Source organism: Pimephales promelas, chromosome 14 (genome assembly GCF_988280905.1).
Source record: "Pimephales promelas chromosome 14, fPimPro1.hap1.1, whole genome shotgun sequence".
Classification (NCBI taxonomy): Eukaryota; Metazoa; Chordata; class Actinopteri; order Cypriniformes; family Leuciscidae; genus Pimephales; species Pimephales promelas.
This window is the reverse complement of record NC_142782.1, coordinates 3,889,454-3,909,533: the sequence shown is the minus strand read 5'-3', so window position 1 is coordinate 3,909,533 and position 20,080 is coordinate 3,889,454. Positions and strand designations below refer to the sequence as shown.

Here is a 20,080-nt window from a genome sequence, read left to right as displayed (position 1 = left end):
GTGTTGTAGACCCGCCTATAGGCACACATTACAACGTGCTCTTTAAATAAAAAAAAAAATAAAAAAAAATGACCATTGACTTTAGACCAGGTTTCAGTTGGTCAATGGTACGGTCTATTTCAGCTGGCTCAAAATAGCAACGCGCCAACAATGTGTCTGAACACAACTCGTTTTCAGACCTGCTGGACCCATGGGTGCACAAACGGACACAAACGCATTTCCTATTTAATTAGCATAGTGCATGACGTGAAAATGATAACAGCGTCGGGCTGAAACTAGTAAAAAACAAAGCAAAACGTGCAGGCACTTGCCTGGCGCTGCATTATTATGTTACTAATGAAATTAGGAATTTCTATGAAATTAATCATTTCAAATAGTGTCATTGGGGGGCGTGGCAATTTGGCCATTTCTAATTATTGGGGGAGACTGGTCCCCCTCATTATCTATGGTTCTGCTCTGCATCACAATTTTCCTCATTTAAATCATTCCAATGTGCAAAATAAAGGGCCCGCCCCTTTATTTTGCACATTCCTTTGGAGGGAATGATTGAATGCCAAACTGAGTTTCCTTCGTAGTGTGTTGAAACAATAGATTGTATAAAACTGGTTGAAACTCACAGTTATGGTAAGAGTGGGACATTTCCCTAGCAAGTGACCAATCACAACACTCATTGGTCCATCTGAACCAATCAGAGCACATTGCTCTTTTCAAAAGAAATGGCTTCATAGAGACAGTAACTAAACAGAGCTGTGTTTCTCAAAAGCATAGTGAGATTAGCTCATTGTAGGTACATATAGTGCCGAAGTTACGACGTCACTCTGTAGGCCAAAACGCGGAAGTGAGTTAGCATTTTAGCGCTCCTGGTTTCCTCGCTCTAAAGTCTATGGGATTTTTTGAATGGGTTTTTGCTAAATAGCCTGAAATAAGGTCTGTGGTGAACAAAGCCTCTAAATATTTTCACGTTTTGATCTATGACATAGAACACACAGTTATAACCTGCTTGTGTTTTTTTTAAACTTTATTGTGTCTGCTTATGTTTTTTTTAAACTTTATATAGGCTTCAAAATGTATACATTTTGGATTAAGTTGTAAAGATTATCTTGATCGACAAAACGTGTAAGGGTCACAACTCTTTGTTAAACACAGATCTTATTTTCTGCGATTTTCCAAAAGTCTATGGGGAAAATGGATTGCTTTTCGATCGAGGGAACCCATGCGCCGCTAGCTTCCGAGTTTTCCTACAAAGTGACATCATCACTTCAGCACTCTATTGGTGCTTTTGAGAAACGCAACCCAGAGCGTTACTAACAGAAGAGAGGTGTTACAACAAGCATGTTATCAAGCATGAAAACCTTCCTTTAGATCCCTTAAACAAAATCAAGAATTTAAAAAAGGGAATTTTAAAGATTTTCATCCTTTTAATAATCTTCATTTAGAAAATAAAAATGTGCTCATGGCACAAGAGGTTGAGCCTTTGCATGAGGGAATTGCATTAATATGTGTAAGTCTAAGTAGATTCTAGAAACCATTGGCGCCAATTGTCTCTATGCTTATGACTCTTTTGTCCTGGCAACAATTTGAAAAGGTCCCTTTTCTGTTCCGTCTGGGCAATACCCCTGTGCACAAAGCGAGATGCACATAGAAATGATTTATTGTGGAAGACCTTGACTGGCCTGTGCAAAGCCCAGATCTGAAAAGGATCTGGAAAGCCTTTTCAGAAGAGTGGAAGCTGTTATAGTGATAAAGGGAAGGACTAATGGATTTGGTTTTGAAATGAAATGTTCAACAAGGACATATGGGTCTGGTGTCCATGTAGAGTATGATAAATAGATGAATAGAGTCACGCTTTATGGAAGTTATGGAATGATCTTCTGCTTGACAGTCCTAAAGATGCTTAAAATACATGCTTGAGTGTGACCAATCTGCAACAGGGCCCTTGTCCCCAAAGAGAGACAAGGGGCGTTCATGCCTTCAGATATGAACTTTCTTAAACTCGCTTCACAAACACGCTGAAACTGCAAAGTGGTTGGGTTCTGTTCTGTCAAGAGGCCTGAGGAAAGGAAGTGAGTCGTGAGAGGGAGACGAGCTGAAGCGAGGCAGAGCTATCTCTAGCAGTGGGGAGGGAGATAATTTCATGGTAATTTGGACGAGTCCTGAAGGGTTTTTCTCATTTTCTGCACAAGCTCAGGAGTAGGTGATGCGGCAGCTCGGGCTCAACATTGATTCAGTCATGTTCCACTTATTTAGTCATTCACTCAACTCACTCACTTGCAACCGCCCCAAGTAGATTATCATGCCAGGAGCGACAACTGTTAGCAGCGACTCAAGCATCATGAAAGCTGCTGCATGCATTTGATTTTCAGGATCCCGGATGCTCTTCAAGCTGGAATATGGTCGACTTTTAACCCCACCAGCGCTGACTTTCGTTACTATATACACTCACCTCACACCTGTTCAATTTCTCATTAATGCAATCATCTAATCAACCAATCACATGGCATTTGCTTTAATGCATTTAGGGGTGTGCTCCTGGTCAAGACAATCTCCTGAACTCCAAACTGAATGTCAGATGGGAAAGAAATGTGATTTAAGCAGTTTGGAGCGTGTCATGGTTGTTGGTGCCGGACGAGCCTGAGTATTTCACAATCTGCTCAGTTACTGGGATTTTCACGCACAACCATTTCTTGGGTTTACAAAGAATGGTGTGAAAAGGGAAAAACATCCAGTATGCAGCTTGTTGATGCTAGAGGTCAGAGGAGAATGGGCCGACTGATTCAAGCTGATAGAAGAGCAACTTTGACTGAAATAACCACTCGTTACAACCGAGGTATGCAGCAAAGCATTTGTGAAGCCACAACACGCACAACCTTGAGGCGGATGGGTTACAACAGCAGAAGACCCCACCGGGTACCACTCACCCCCACTACAAATAGGAAAAAGAGGCTACAATTTGCAAGAGCTCACCAAAATTGGACAGTTGAAGACTGGAAAAATGTTGCCTGGTCTGATGAGTCTCGATTTCTGTTGAGACATTCAGATGCTAGAGTCAGAATTTGGCGTAAACAGAATGAGAACATGGATCCATCATGCTTTGTTACCACTGTGCAGGCTGGTGGTGGTGGTGGTGTAATGGTGTGGTGGATGTTTTCTTGGCACACTTTAGGCCCCTTAGTGCCAATTGGGCATCGTTTAAATGCCACGGCCAACCTGAGCATTGTTTCTGACCATGTCCATCCCTTTATGGCCACCATGTACCTATCCTCAGACTGGTCTCATGAAGTAGCGTGTGTATGACACGCCAATTCGTATTTCCATTTTTGGCGTGCTATCAACACGCATAATCACTTTTCAGCGTGTTTATGAACGCCGTTGACTCAACGTTATTGCTGTATATATAAATATATGACTTACCTCAACCCCGTCCCTAAACCTAACCGTCACTGGGGTTAATGGCATTTATGACTGTTCCCTTACAATCCTAGGAAAAAAAAGATCGCTCCCCAGATGTAGATCTACATTTTGCTTCGTTTCGCTCGGACATTTGACGGCGTGTACAGACACGCGGAATGACGCGGAGGCATACACACGCATACACGCGGATACACACGGATAGCTCAAAATGCGTAGAGATAACACGCCACTTGACTCGAAAGTGGCGTGTATGTTTACGCAAAAGTCATGATGTCATGTTGCCATCCTCGAAGCTCGCATCATTTCAAATTGGTTTCTTGAACATGTCAATGAGTTGACTGCACTAAAATGGCCCCCACAGTCACCAGATCTCAACCCAATAGAGCATCTTTGGGATGTGGTGGAACGGGAGCTTCGTGTCCTGGATGTGCATCCCACAAATCTCCATCAACTGCAAGATGCGATCCTATCAATATGGGCCAACATTTCTAAAGAACGCTTTCAGCACCTTGTTGAATCAATGCCACGTAGAATTAAGGCAGTTCTGAAGGCGAAAGGGGGTCAAACACAGTATTAGAATGGTGTTCCTACTAATCCTTTAGGTGAGTAGTGGGTCATGACGCAAAAATTGGAGGCCACATTTTTTTAGGGTAACCCTAACCCTAACAGTGAGACCCTATTAGTCTCACTGTCACTTGATAGTGGATCTGGAGAAGAAGCTGTCAATGATCTAAATACTGATTTTGAAGATGTTGAAAACGATAGTTTTAAGTATATGGTTGAGATGACGGATATGAATGTACTGGGAAATGAGCTCTGATGAAAACAGTGATGATGGTAAAAAAAAATTAAAAATAAATAAATAAATAAATAAAAATCGGCTCAAATTGAAACCTTCCCAGTTCCAAAAGGTAATGAAATATGATTTATTTTATTCTTTTCTAATTTGAAGAGTTTTATTTTATTCTGGCAGTAAGATATCCATACATGTTAGGCCCAATTGTAAATCTGCATGTATGAATGTGACATCAGGATCCTGGTTTGCTTGTAAAATGAAAAATGAAAATATAATAATTTAAAAAATAAAAAGTTATATATTTAAATGAAAAATGGGGACATTTCTTCAGCGATGAATATCCATCCATTCATCCTTCCATCCATGATACCCACTTTATTCTAAGGTCAAAGGGAGTGATAACATCTACATTGTTATTAACTATGGGGGACAATTATGGTAATTTGAACATGGTAAATATGCTACATTGTATTATGAGCTATGGTAATTCATACCTTGTTTTGCTACTTTAAATAACATTTACACATCATCAACACACTTAAATGTTATGAAATGTAAAAGCACTCTTGTTTTCCCCAAACTAATGCTAGTCCAATAAAACAATAAGTGAGAACTGATAGATAACTGTACTACATAATGAAACTAAACCAAAAGATTGTTCACTCTAGTCAAGTTTTCATTGGCAAACTAGCATGAGAAAGTAATAAGTAGAGGAAGAGGAAGGAGGTTTTGAAGCTGCTTTGGCTAGCAGCGCCCTCTATTGGTCGAAGCAAAAGGTTTTTGTGGACTGTATTGCTTAATAATATTGCTTTTATATGATAATTGGTTGCCACTTTAGCTTTATGTCCAATAAAACGTCTATCTGAAAAAATAGCAGTTGAGAACCAGTGTCCTTTTGTATTCTCTGTCAACAGTACCCAGAAAACAGATTTCCTAAGGAGAACACATCTGGATCTGCAAGCAAGTGCTTAAGAACGTACCAAACACTCAAGAGAAAAATAAAAGTTGTAGCTAGTACATAGAAGATATTCATACCATACACATGGACTAGCAATGGCCTTGCACACACACTTTAATTGGCCACTTATGTGCTGCTTCTAGGGTTAAGTGAGGATCAGTGAAACCAGAAGAAATGGGTTGGGTGAGAAATGGACGCTCTTGTCAGTTGAAGTGAAGAGCCGGCAGGGGGTCTGTCAATGGTTTTAAAAGACGGACCTATCAAAAGATTGACCCTTGTACTTTTATAATGTTCACAATGGGAAGTGCCACTGCATTCTCCATGCAGTCCAGACAATTTATTAAAAAGATGAGAAAAATCTAGACTTTTTTTAGACAGTGAGTATACTGTATACGAATCTGGTATTTTCTGAATCAGACCATTTCTATATTTCGGAGATTGTATCTAGATTGTATTTGTATTTATATATTAATATTAATTCAAATAAATACTGTTAAATGGTTATTTATAACACCAGTAAGGTCCTATAGCACTTTCAAAGCATGGTTCTTTATGGAACCTCATAAAAAAGGGTTCTGCTATTGTTACAAGCCGAAGAACCCTAATTTGATACTGAACCATTTTTCTTAAGACTATACCGTTGTGTTGGGATTTACTCAATATGATGTTAGGTCTGTCCCAGACGAAACCTAAAATACAATGTGGAGGACACAAGATAATTATAACATGACCATGTGGTGAACCCATGAACCGAACACATATTTAAACAACTATCTCTTAAGCTATCAGTACTATTTTGGCTGTTTTATTAGTGTCCCCTTCAAAAATCACTTTTGAGAGTAGTTTTGTTCATTGTTTCTGAAATGTACGCCCATTCATTCAAGCTTAGAAAATTGAAAGACATCCAAGCTTTAAAGGGTTAGTTCACCCAAAAATGAAAATTAAGTAATTAATTACTCACCCCCATGCTGTACCAACCCCGTAAGACCTTCGTTCGTCTTCGGAACACAAATAAAGATATTTTTGATTAAATTTGAGAGCTGTATAACTACCACATTGGCTCCTAAAGGACTGCCTCTTGACGGCCCAGAAAGTCAATGAAGAAAATGTTTAAATATCCCAAGTGACTACCGTGGCTCAACTATACACTCTAAAAAATGCTGGGTCGTTTTAACCCAATTTTGGGTCAAATATGGACAAACCCGAAATGTTGGATTAAAAATGTAATGTAAAAATTTAACCCAACGGCTGGGTTAGTCCATATTTGACCCAAAGTTGGGTTAAAACAACCCAGCATTTTTTAGAGTGTATGTTTATCAAGCGACGCGAATACTTTTTGTGCGAAAAAACAAACAAAAATGACGAGTTTATTCGACTATTTCTTTTCTTCCTTGTAGGCCAGAACGGGACACCGCAAGTCAAAGGATGAGAACCATTGTGAAATTGCCCATTATTGACTGAAAAACTCCTGTTTGTGAGGTACAATTGAAAGCAGCTTATGGCTGAACCCCTTATGCCCACCACCTGAGCTAGGACAGAACATTGTGGTCTATCATAGGCCGCTCTCAGATCTAAAAGTACCATGTGCTGTCAATCAATATGAATGTAACAAACAAACAAAAAAACTTGAGTGAATAACTTAATAAGAATACCTTTCTTGAATTCTGCTTTTAAATGCCCTGGTGAGGAGATAAACATGGAAGACTGTGTATGCCTTATTTTAGGTGAATATTTAAGATGACAACTGACATTAAAAGATTTTCATTTACTAAATATTATTTCAGGGTACTGGGGCTTATTTCTTATGTCTTTAATAGGGGGTCTGCAAGTGATTCTGGGGTGGTATTTCTGAGAAAACACCAATTTTTGTTTGATTGGAAGTCAAATTTGACTTGATAAGAATGACCTGCAAATAGAACAAGCAAAGAGACATAAAAGAGCAGTTCCCCTATAATCAACACAAAATATGTTCCTAATTATTAGAAAAGAGGCCAGGCCAGGGTTTGAACACAATGTACTTTCCTAGCAGATGAATTATAACAATGCAATAAGAGCCAACACCCTGTAAGTAATGCCAATACTAGATCTGATGAGGAAAAGAAGGCTACAGTGGTGTGCCGGAGAGACAAAAAGGCGGACGCAAGGAAAGCCGTGGAAGGACGAAGAACCACTGGAAAGACAGCATCAAGACAGACATGGAGTGGTGTGGCTTAGAGAAGGAAGATACAGACGATCGTGACAGATGGAGGTGTCTGGTTGAGGTGTCTGGTTACCTGAAATATTAATAAAGCATAAAGCTAATGCACACAGTTTCCGCACTGTATGTCTACATCGTCTCTCATGTGCCATTTCAAGGCAAGTGTGTTGCTCTATTCAAAACAAAAAGGCTAAAATTGGCATCATCGAAAGCCATGATTTCTAAAGAGAAGGAAGAATGGAGGGCAGTAGTTCAGTCCAGGGTGCAGTCACAGTTCCTGACTGGACCATCATTACCACACTGCTATTTGTGGCTAAACTGTCTAAACTAAAGCTGCCCAAATCTAACGTGACGGCTCCTGTAGCATGACATATTGGAGAGGCCAATTACTCTCCAGTTACTGAACCCAACTCCAAAAACAACATAGATACGCACAAGCTGTGATCTGCGTCCACACTGGCATGTCTCCACAAACAAATCCATTTAACACCGGAAAAACAGCACATTAACATTATTTTGTTATTTCTCTGGTCTTGGGACTGTAAAATTATTATCCAACATACTCTTTCCAGATGTAAAGAGCAAAAGCCAAGAATGCTGAGAAAAGTTTGTAGTGTAGGGATGATGCAATTCACAGGTTTAAGGAATATTATATTAACTGTTTGATGCACTACGCATTTCTTTTCTAACAGCTCAGTGTCATGTTGTGTCAATGATACATCTGAATTAAGTCATTCATGTCAATGCATATTGAAATATTAAAATAAAGTTATTTGTGTGAATGCACATTGCTGATTATTGTAATATGCATGCGTAATACGCATCACACTCTAAAAAATGCTGGGTTGTTTCAACCCAAATTTGGGTCAAAAATGGACAAACTCAAATGTTGGGTTAAAAATGTAATCAAAACATTTACAGTTGAAAGTAAAAGTTGAAGTTGGGTTAAAATTAAATAATCCAACATTTGGGGTTTGTCCATATTTGACCCAAATTTGGGTTGAAAAAACACAGCATTTTTTAGAGTGCGTCGTTTTCACAGAGACCGTTTTCAAAAATGTGCACTTTGAAACCCGTTTTTGTTTTCAAAAATTTGCACTTTGAAACCCGTTTTCAAAAGTTTGCGTTTTCAGGCACCCAAAACACCGTTGTCGTGTAAATGAGCAGCCAAAACCCATAAAAAGTTTTACGTTTGTTTTTGTACACACCCTCTGTTAATTAACCAATCACTGCAGCCTTATAAATGGCTGCATTGATGCACAATAGACGGAGAGACTTTGGAGCTCCCTGATATTTATAATGTGTGTTCATGAGAGATGTAAGTTTATTTTCCTTTGTTTGTATTGTGTAAGTTTTGCTTGTCTAGTTTGATAAGGTTTATCATTATTAAGTGTTTGTATCTGTGTTCTTGTCTAGAAACCACATAGCCAACTATGGTCGCAACTTCCGCCGTTATCAGCAGTTCAACGAGTCGGTGTTTCCCGAAACCATCGTTCTGACGAACATTCGCAAACAGCATCGCAAAATTGTGTGATTTGAACAACAGCTCTTTGACCTGTGGTTAAGCAGAGTTTCTTATTTGCAGAACATGTGGACTTAATAAATCCTTATCTTGAGCAAAATAGGCAAGCTGATTTTATTCTTTTATTTAGAATACATTCAATTTACGTCTTTGAGCTTGTCTAGAGATTTAAAGCACCGTTTTTGAAGACTGTGCGAAGACTTTTTGAGGACTTCTTTTGTAGACGATAAATGTGCGCTATTATTAGGTGCATGCTTGTGTGGATATCGAGCTTAAAGGAGTAGTTCATTTTTTAAAAAAAAACCTTTTGCTGATAATTTACACACCCCCTTGTCATCCAAGATGTCCATGTCATTCTTTCTTCAGTCGAAAAGAAATTAAGGTTTTTGATAAAAAATATTCCAGGATTTTCTTCATATAATGGACTTCAATGGGAATCAAACGGTTGAAGGTCCAAATGAGAGTTTCAGTGCAACTTCAAAGGGCTTTAAACGACACCAGACGATGAATAAGGGTCTTATCTAGCAAAACGATCAGTCATTTAAAAAAATAAATAAAAAAGTTTAAGTTTTATAAGCACAAATGCTCGTCTTGCTCTGTTCAGTGATGAGCGTTCGTGACTCTCCTGTTCAAACTCGTTCATCAAAATGAACAAATCTTTTTATTGAGTCATGACTCGAAAGGTCCTAGATAAGACCCTTATTCATCGTCTGGTGTCGTTTAAAGCCCTTTGAAGCTGCACTGAAACTCTCATTTGGTTCCCATTGAAGTCCATTATATGGAGAAAATGCGAGAATGTTTTCATCAAAAACCTTAATTTCTTTTCGACTGAAGAAAGAAAGACGTGGACATCTTGGATGACATGGGGGTGAGTAAATTATCAGCAAAACTACTCCTTTAATGCATGACACATACATTTTACCCCATGAGTCTGTCTGTAGGGTAAAAGGCCCACCTTGTACATTTAGAAGATTTTAAACAATATTTATGATTTATTTTCACACAAAATGGGTTGCTCCATAAATGTTCAAAAGAAACATATATTCATTCTGCAAACATACACTATGGGAGGAGTGAAAAGCCAAAAAAAAAACAAAAAATCTTAAGGTGTGCCTTCAGCCCTGTTGTACCCTATGATTTATGGCCTATTAATAAAAACACACGATTAGTCGACTAATCGCTTAAATGAGCGACTACTAGTCAACTAGAGAAATCTTTAGTCGAGGACAGCCCTGCATTATTGTGACTCTTACTGCTTCTGATGTCTGATGACTGGGTCAATGAGCAATTACTCATGGTTCCCAGTTATGTCATAAAGCATTGGCCAATTTCTTATATATTTATCCTTAAATTCCTAATAAAAATAGACAATTTGATCATTGTTGACACAGCAGCGTAATTGACTATTGCGGATATTTTCCTTTCCAACTTCTGACAACTAGGTATAATCACAAATCCCGGTGTACATGGCAAACATCTCTGCCTGGATGAACAGGCATCACCTGAAGCGGAAAATATCAACAACCGTTCATTGCAGCCAAGAACGAGCCTTGCCAAGACCTTGTCATTTCAATAGACAACTCAACCATCTCACACACACAGAAAGCCAAAAACCTTGGTGTCACACTGGACAACAAGCTGTCATTTGCACCCCACTTACTAACCACAGTCAAGACATGCCGCTTCCTCCTGCGGGACAGAATAATCTTACCTTGGCTTATTTTCTCTAGGTTGTATCGTTTTTATTAGGCCTCGTGGTTTTCAGTCATGTGACATCCATAGGACGGAACAAACTGCAGCGTTTCAAACAGCAGGAACACCTGAAAAACACATAAAATGCTTTAATGTACTAAAACAGTGATGTTAAAAGATCAAATTCAGTATTCATCTTATTGATGATACACACTATATACAGGCGAGCAGATGCGTCCAATATATGAACGCATCCCGCTAAAAGGTTTACCATTTTTTTATAATGCTTTTCAATGGAAAGCGCTTAATGAGAAACTGTGTTGCGTTTATCTTCTCTGATCAGATGCTCGCCTGTATACAGTCTGCGTTGTTAATAATGGCCTCAATGTCAAAGCCAAACACATGACAGTTTAACTTAATTTTATGTCAAGTTGTCATGACAAAGAGGTTATGATGTTTTGGTTTATGTCAAGGTGTCATAACAAAGACATCTTAAACAATGTCATATTTGCATTCAAAATGTAAGACAATTAATGGCACTACATGCATAAACCTTACTTCATATTCAAGACATGTGTCTTGTCATGATTATGAAGCTGTCATATCAGTCTTATGTACACCCCTTCAAGTAAAGTGTTACTGTTTTTTTTTAATATCACTGTCTTACTACATAGTACAAGCTGGGAAAGATAACTTGTGGGCAGTAGAGAAAAACCATTTGGATGTGACGTCACTTGAAAACTATGAATTGTTGTACTAGCATTTGTATATGTACAGTAAAAAAAAAAGTCTATGCTAAAATGCAACAATGCTAAAACACTTTTGTGAGTAGCTTTGGATATGAGCAACTGCTCACCCAAAAATGCAAATTTCTTCATAGAAGAAAGAAAATCATACAGGTTTGAAGTGACATAAATGTGAGTAAATGATGACAGAACTGTCCTTTTTGTGTGAACTATCCAATTAAATGTATATGTATAAAATAATAATAATAATCTTGTCGGCTTACCTTCCGACAAGGTTCTGAACAAATATTATTTCAGTAACATTCATAACTCTCAAAATGTTATCACAAATAAACTGTTCATTGAAATTCTGAAATATTTTGGAGAGTGTTTGTTTAACTTTCTGGCAAGATTCTCTCAAAGTTATGTTCATGAAACGTTTGTTTTAGAAAGTTTATAAAACGTTCAAAAGTAATGTTCCCACAGTGTTTGCAGAGCAAATAAATTGGAGTGTGTTCTTATCATTTCTATAACCAAGAAAAAACTGGACGTTTTGAACGTCCAAGAGACATTAACATTTTCGAAACTTAAAGGGTTCGTTCACCCAAAAATGAAAATTCTGTCAGTATTTACTCACCCTCATGTTGTTCCAACCATCTATGTGTTTATTTGTTCTGCTATACACAAAGGAAGATATTTGGAAGAATGTTTTAATCAAACAGATCTCATTCCCCATTAACTACCATAGTAGGAAAAAAATACATACTATGGTAGTCAATGGGGAATGAGATCTGTTTGATTAAAACATTCTTCCAAATATCTTCCTTTGTGTTCAGCAGAACAAATAAACACATAGAGGATTGGAACATCATGATGGGTGAGTAAATACTGACAGAATGATCATTTTTGGGTGAACTAACCCTTTAATAAGAATGTTAGAAAAACATTTTTAGGATATATTTTTATTTTTGTTAGCTTGGGTTTAGTGTCTTACCAAATCTGATCACAATCTGAGACACTCAATCTCTTATCAGAATAATCTGGGAACCAGGAGACGCCATTTTAATCCTATTGCTGTCTAGGATAAACAATTGAGGGTCACACTTTAGTTTAAGGTACAATTTGCAATATTAAAGGGTTGGTTCACCCAAAAATGAAAATTTTGTCATTACTGACTCTCCCTCATGTCGTCTCAAGCCCGTCACACTGTTCATCTTCGGAACACAGTTTAAGATATTTTAGATTTAGTCCGAGAGTTTTCTGTCCCTCCATTGTGTGTACGGTATACTGTCCTTGTCCAGAAAGGAAATAAAGACATCATCAAAGTAGTCCATGTGACATCAGTGGGTTAGTTACAATGTTTTGAAGCATCGAAACACAGATCGCGGATCCACAACAGAACCGGAAGACAATACAATGCTGAATAAAGTCGTAGTTTTTGCTATTTTTGGACCAAAATATATTTTCGATGCTTCAAAACATTGTAACTAACCCACTGATGTCACATGGACTACTTTGATGATGTCTTTATTTCCTTTCTGGACAAGGACAGTATGCCGTACATTTCTAATAGAGGGACAGAAAGCTCTCGGACTAAATCGAAAATATCTTAAACTGTGTGCCGAAGATGAACGGAGGTCCTACGTTCTTGGGGACGACATGAGGGAGAATCATTAATGACATCATTTTCATTTTGGGGGGAACTAACCCTTTAATTATGATTTTTTTGCCTCAATAAACTCCTGATTACTGTTTATTATAGTTAGTTGTTAAGTTTAGGTATTGGGTGATTAAGGGATGTAGAATATGATCGAGCAGAATAAGGTATCAATATGTGGATTTATAAGCACTAATAAACAGCCAATATCCTAGTAATATACATCCTAGTGAGAATTGGACCTAAACTAAAGGGTTACCCAAATGGGATATTGAAGAGACCTCCGTAATTCACGCAACTGCAACCAGAGGTGTCATGCCTTTCCGGACTGAATGGCTGAGGACTGTCACTGATGCCGCCTCAAAAAAAAATAAATAAATAAATAATAATAATAAAAAGAGCTGTGAGGTCTATGTTTGCAACAACATGACTACGAGTCCTTCTGCACAGATATTGTAACATAAATGGAACCAGATCCGCGGCGATGAGGAGTCAGCCGCAGGGGAGACGTAATGAGAGATCATGTGCTGTTATCTGTTAAATCACTGGCATCTGCCTGAAACTGGAGAGAGGATTTCTCAAGCGTTCTCCTTATCTCCTCAATTGCTCTCTTTTTTTGACACGTTATACTTTCTGTAACACTGGCAAGCATCTCAGCTTGGCTTAAACTCATGACAATGCCACACTTAATCTTTGCTCGTGGCTCTTACAGCACTAAACTCGAGCACTGACACCAGTTAGGGAAAGGGCTTGGAGTGCTGGACACACACTGCAGGCATGAACAATGCACATGTGTTACGTTCTTAAAGGGATAGTTCACTTTGAAATAAATTTTTGGTGTGTTTTAGCTGACCTCAAGGGCATCCAAGATGTAGGTGTCTTTGTTTCCGCAGTAGTTTCGATTTTGATATTTTTCGGTTAAACCGTAATGTCTGTCAGTCATATAATGCAGGTCTATGGTCACCACCTCAAAGAGCATGCACAGAGAAGTCCAAATTAAACATGATTTAATGACTCGTAAATGTAAGAACACATTGATGGCCTAAGACACGAAACGAGCGGTTTGTGTGAGAAAACAAACAGTATTTATATCGTTTTTACCTCTTGTAACCACAGCCACGTTCAAGTGATCTGAGAGCGCGGACTTTTCGGTTATTATAGTTAACTAAAACCAAAAGTAAAACTATTTTCACTGTAAAAACGTTGCTGGCTTAAACATACAAGTTGATTGTACTTAAATTAAGTAATTTAAACTTAGAAAAGGTTGAAAATTTCGTAACTTACTTTGATGAGTTAAAGCCATGCAAAAACACGTTGTCGTATTAATCATATAATATTTTGCAGCGTTCGTTATAAAATAAACATTAACTATATAAAATAAAATACTTTTTCCATAGTTGCAAGGCAACATTTCTCATTTTCATTTAGTTCTGATGTAATAAAACTTAAAACTGGAATAAAAAATTTTATTTTATATATAATTTTATAAAATTTTATAAAATTTTATTTTATATAAAATTTTATATATACAATATAAAACAGAAACAAAATATTAATAATAACTATACTAAAATATATAATAAAATAATATATTTGTTTAAAATATATTTTCAAATGTAATTTATTCCTGCGATTACTCCAGTCTTCAGAAATCACTCTAATAATAAACAATTGTGCTGCTTCATATTTTTGTGGAAAAGGTTATTCTATATGTATTGAATGTTAGAACATTATGTCACATGATTTCAGTCCACATTGACTTTAAAGGATGATATTATGCCTTGCCACACTCTGTCTCTTTACTGTGGTGAACTGGTGTGGTGTGTATCCTGCTTGTGGTTAATCTCTGCAAGAATGTTTTGTCAGTGGTTAAGAGATAAACTGTTGTCGGTGGTTAAGACATAAGAGTCACTGCAGCTCAAGGCAATTGATCTGATCTATGCAGAATGCAGATATGCGGCTTGAAATCTGGTGTATTAACAATAGATAATACAGCACATTCGTAGAAAAAGGGGGACATGAATTGAGAAATCAAACTTCCCTTGATCTTTTGACATGTACAAGGTCATTGTACTATATAAACATCCAGTAAGCTTTCAAAACTCAAACATCCTTGTTAGTCCAAAAACAGCTTTTATTGAAACCAAGCTCAGAATTATGATGTAATAGTGCGACAAAAAACCCACCTCTGCAATAGAAAACCAACGCCTACTTCAACTATCACATCTTTGGCCCCGCCCACGGAGGGGAGCGTTAAAGGATTAGTTCACTTTTGAAAAACTTTTGCTGATAATTTACTCACCCCCATGTCATCCAAGATGTCCATGTCCTTCTTTCCTCAGTCGAAAAGAAATTTAGGTTTTTGATGAAAACATTCCAGGATTTTTCTCCATATAATGGACTTCAATGGGAACCGGATGGTTCAGGTCCAAAAGATAGTGTTAATAACAGTTTCAGATGCAGCTTCAAATGTCTTTAAACGACACCAGACGATGAATAAGGGTCTTATCATGCGAAACGATCGGTTATTTCAAAACTTATTCCAAAAATGTAACTTTTCTAAGGACAAATGCTAGCCTTTCTCCATTCTGTGAGGCGCGTTTGCAACGTCACGTAATACGTAATTACGTTCAAAAGGTCACGGGCGACATAGCCAGAAGTACAGAGTCAGAGTGTTTACAAGTTGAACGCATAGGTTGAACGTGAAAACTAACTCAAACGCCGTTTACAAAAACGGAATTAAAAGGTAAAACAACAATGTCGGACGATTTTGATTCTGTACTTCCGGCTACGTCGCCCGTGACCTTTTGAACGTAATTACGTACTACGTGACGTTACAAACGCGCCTCACAGAATATAGCAAGGCTAGCATTTGTCCTTAGAAAAGTTACATTTTTGGAATAAGCTTTGAAATAACCGATCGTTTCGCATGATAAGACCCTTATTCATCGTCTGGTGTCGTTTAAAGACATTTGAAGCTGCATCTGAAACAGTTATTAACACTATCTTTTGGACCTGAACCATCCGGTTCCCATTGAAGTCCATTATATGAAGAAAAATCCTGGAATGTTTTCATCAAAAACCTAAATTTCTTTTCGACTGAAGAAAGAAAGACATGGACATCTTGGATGACATGGGGGTGAGTAAATTATCAGCAAAAGTTTTTTCAAAAGTGAACTAATCCTTTAAGCCTAGTTCACACACTACATGATTTTAAAACGTCGGGCTGAACTGGGGTGCGTTTCCCGTACAACTTTGTAGCTCGCTGCTTCATCACTACCATAGTACGATGCATCGTTAGAGAAATCAACTAGCTAGTCACGACTGTTTCCCGAAACCCACAATGAAATTGTTTGAGATCCAATTAACGCTAGATTTTGTATATATAAATTGCAGACATGTCATCTGAGGACTATTTCTAATTGTATTCAGTTGTTTTGCTTTATTACCAGACTCAATATTTGGCTCGTTCTTACATAGTAGAGCACGTTCGCACATATTCTCTTCAAACACGGTACTTGAAATCTTTTGACAAACTAAAAGACGTAAAGTCCATTTGTATGTATTCTAAATAAAAGACACCGGTTGTACTGAATGTCAGCTTACTTATTTTGCTCAGAACAAGGATTTATTACGTCCAAATGCCATGCGATATAGAAACGATGCCTCTAACCACAGGTCGAGAGTTGTCGTTCAAACCACCCAACTTTGCGGTGCTGTTTGCGAATGTTCGTTTGAACTATGCTGATAACGAGAAACGACGGAACTTGCGACCATAGTTGGCTAACGATGCTTTCGGGAAACGCACCCCTGTGCGGTTCACACTACATGACTTGCTCTCTGTGAAATCATGAGTGTTGAAGTTGTTGAGCTGTTCACACCACACAACACAACGTGATTGATCCGCAACAGGAGGTAACGCACTACACCAGTTGACAACAACTCTGTCATCCAACGATTCTATCTTGTCTACAAACCATGTTTTGCCACGAAAAATCACACAATTAAACTAACCGAATATCCAGTACGCCAATACCTAGTCTCAGCCTCAGATGTCACGCCCACGGAACGTTGGCTAAACGTCTGATGCATATGGTACACTTAACTGGAAACACTTCAGGAATGTCGAAGTCGTCATCTGATTGGTTGAATTTTATCGGATTTCCGGGGGCGTCAGTGTCGCGTTTTTTTTTCGGTCCGCCGGGAAACAGTGACAATGAGCATTTATCAAGATCAGCTAAATGTAGTTGTATGTCCCATCCTATCTATTATGAAAGATCAAGTGAAGTATCTAACTGCGAAGGGGATATCAGCCTCGTTTGTGGGCAAACATGAAACAACAGGTCTACGCTGACATCGCAGCTGGCCGATTCAGTATTCATACATAGGGCGCACTGGATTATAAGGCGCATAACATACTGCAGAGTCAAACGTTTGACTGGGTTTGCGTTATGCATCCACTAGATGTGCTAAAGGCTAAAGGGAATAGCGAGTACGCGGCGCCGGAGGTGAGGAGTTTATTTAGTAGGCGTGAGCGCGCTGGGGCGGGGACGTAACTTACATTCGCAGCCTGACTCATGTGAGTATTCAATGTGCGCCGTTGACAAAGCGGGCATAAGATGGACATGAGCGCGAGTTCGTGGGCGAATTTAATAACGCGGAGTGTTGTTAACCAATTGACCCATATATACAGCCCATTCTCACTCCCAAGGCGTCACCTAACTGACGCCTTGGGAAGCATTTGACCATGCTTCAATTTCTGATGCTTTAGGCACCCTTTAGCGTCAGTTAGATGACGCCCTAGGATCGCGTGTACCCTACCCCCACCCCATACCTAAACCTAACCGCGTCCTCTAACTGACGCTTTCCTTTAGCGTCAGTTAGATGACGCCGTAGGATCGCGTCATGTAAGTGACGCTAAAGGGCGCCTAGAACGTCAAATATTGAAGCATGGTCAAAGGTGACGCCTTGGGGTGAGAATGTGTTGATATATAAGGCGCTCCGGTGACTACTGCTGACTGACTTGTTGACTGTTGTTGTGGGGACATTTCCACGCCCTGAAACGTGACGCTGAACGAAACGAACTCTAATTGGTTGTTTGACATGTCAGTCAAACGGCCTTATGGGCGGGCCTTGGCCAAAGAAAGCTGCTATGAATTCCAGACCTTCAGCCGTCAGCGAGACTAGCCAATACCCAGCGAAAAGGACGAAGAACACAACACGCGAATATGGACGTAAGACAGAAACTAGTGCTGCACACTGTTTGCGCGATGATTTGCTCTGAGAAAAAAAACGCAATAAACCCATTTACCCGGTGACCTCAACCCATGCATTTTTCTGATTGGCTGTAGCTCATGACATCACGTGAGGTTGAGTCGTGCGACAGCTCTGGATATCTAGGATGCTAGATATTTTTCTGGGCTCTTCGATGCATCTGCAATGCATCTTTGATGCATTGTTGGGGGGGGGGGGTCATCAACATATGCTTTTATTCAAATGAGTAAATAAAAACAGCAATAAGCCTATATCACAAAATAATTGAAGGCCGGAAGTACGTCTTTTAAGCCCCTTTCACACAGCGAGTTGATCCCAGGAAATTGCCAGAACGCCTTCTGTGTGAACGCAAACACGACCTGGGATTGATTCCGGGTTGGGGACCTAGTAACATTGCCGTGATCAGTCCCGAAACGCGCGCTGTGTGAACAAAAACCAGGACCAATGCCGTAAGGGGTGTGTCATCATAGTTATGACGCTCGTGCCATCACACGACTCTGTTGCTCTTAGAAGAAAGTTTGTGCTCGTCATCAACAAAGAAAGGACGAACAAATGTCTGCAAACTGGAACGAAGCAGAGACCAGGAGCTCCTCTCTATCCGCGCTGAAGCGGAGATCGTTCACCAGCTGTGTGGAACGGTATGCGCGTGTATATGTTTTCGACTGTCGACCTTATCGAGAAATACTGTTGACCGGAAGTTACACTCCAAAAAATGCTGGGTTGTTTTAACCCAATTTTGGGTAAAATATGGACAAACCCAGCCATTGGGTTAAAAATGTAATTTAAAAATGTAACCCAATGGCTGGGTTTGTCCATATTTTACCCAAAATTGGGTTAAAACAACCCAGCATTTTTTAGAGTGTATGTATCCCTACTCCGCGTTCCAGAAGCAAGAAGTGTGACAGGCCTATGTAAACACCTTGATCACATTTGACTTTATATAAACAAAAAAGACTCAAAACCAAGAAACAATATTCAAACAGTGTTAAAAAGATATGCACACAAGATATGGTTCTGCGTATGACTTGAGTTCCAGCAATACATACAATGATGGTAATCCAACTGTTAAATGAAGCCATTTCCAACCACGAACCTCGTCGCAGTACTCAACAATCCCAGCCAGGACCACAAAGTTGGCACAAATATTGATTCAGCAGATATTGAAATGTCCTTAGTTGAGCATGAAACAGACAGTTTCCCAAACAGGACTGGGTCAGCCATGATAAATTATTCTACAGCTCACCTGGCTCTTTATCTAAGCACATAGGTCTCACTAACACCCCTAGTGGTGAGGAGTGTAATGGCAGTTTAAAAAAAAACTAAGTAACTGACAGGTGTCAATGGGCTATATGCACGCATTGATTCCGCATTTGACGCAGGGATGCTCAACAGTTTCCAGTTGGGGAGATTAAAGCGGAGGAAAACCGAGGAAAACGGGATTATGGCAGAGTCTTCAAAATTTACTGTCCTCCCGTCTTTGAAACGAAACGTTCATACGTTTAGATGTAATTTTATATATAGTTATGTTTATTTAATATAATTTTAAAAAGAAGCATAAACACAACGAGGGGTGTCTGTTTTATCTGTTTTTGTGACTAGCGTTTCATTAGTATAACCATGGCATGGAGTATAAAATTCAATATAAATTCTCGGTATTGCATTGGACTCGGCGATCGGCGGAAGTTATCGAGCATCCTTAATCCTTCACCGGAAATACCGCCGTGCATAAAACCCATTACACGGTACATTTCAACTTTGGTAAATTAGTCGCAATTTCGGTGCAGGCTCTAACTTTTACTGTAAGATATGGACTCGACAGGAACGTGACAACGTGTAAACTAACTTTGT

At 38.9% G+C, this 20,080-nt stretch overlaps 1 long non-coding RNA gene across 1 annotated transcript in view; it reads right to left on the bottom strand.

Moving 5' to 3' along the window:
- The window catches only part of LOC148973624 (uncharacterized), a 61,594-nt gene extending 42,149 nt beyond the window's left edge, over positions 1 to 19,445 (bottom strand). The window contains exons 1-2 of the long non-coding RNA XR_016146405.1: positions 19,279 to 19,445; positions 10,596 to 10,704 (exon numbers count right to left, since the gene is read on the bottom strand). This is a non-coding gene — a long non-coding RNA (uncharacterized LOC148973624). The remainder of the gene's footprint in view (positions 1 to 10,595; positions 10,705 to 19,278) is intronic.
- Between the last annotated feature and the right edge of the window lie 635 nt (positions 19,446 to 20,080).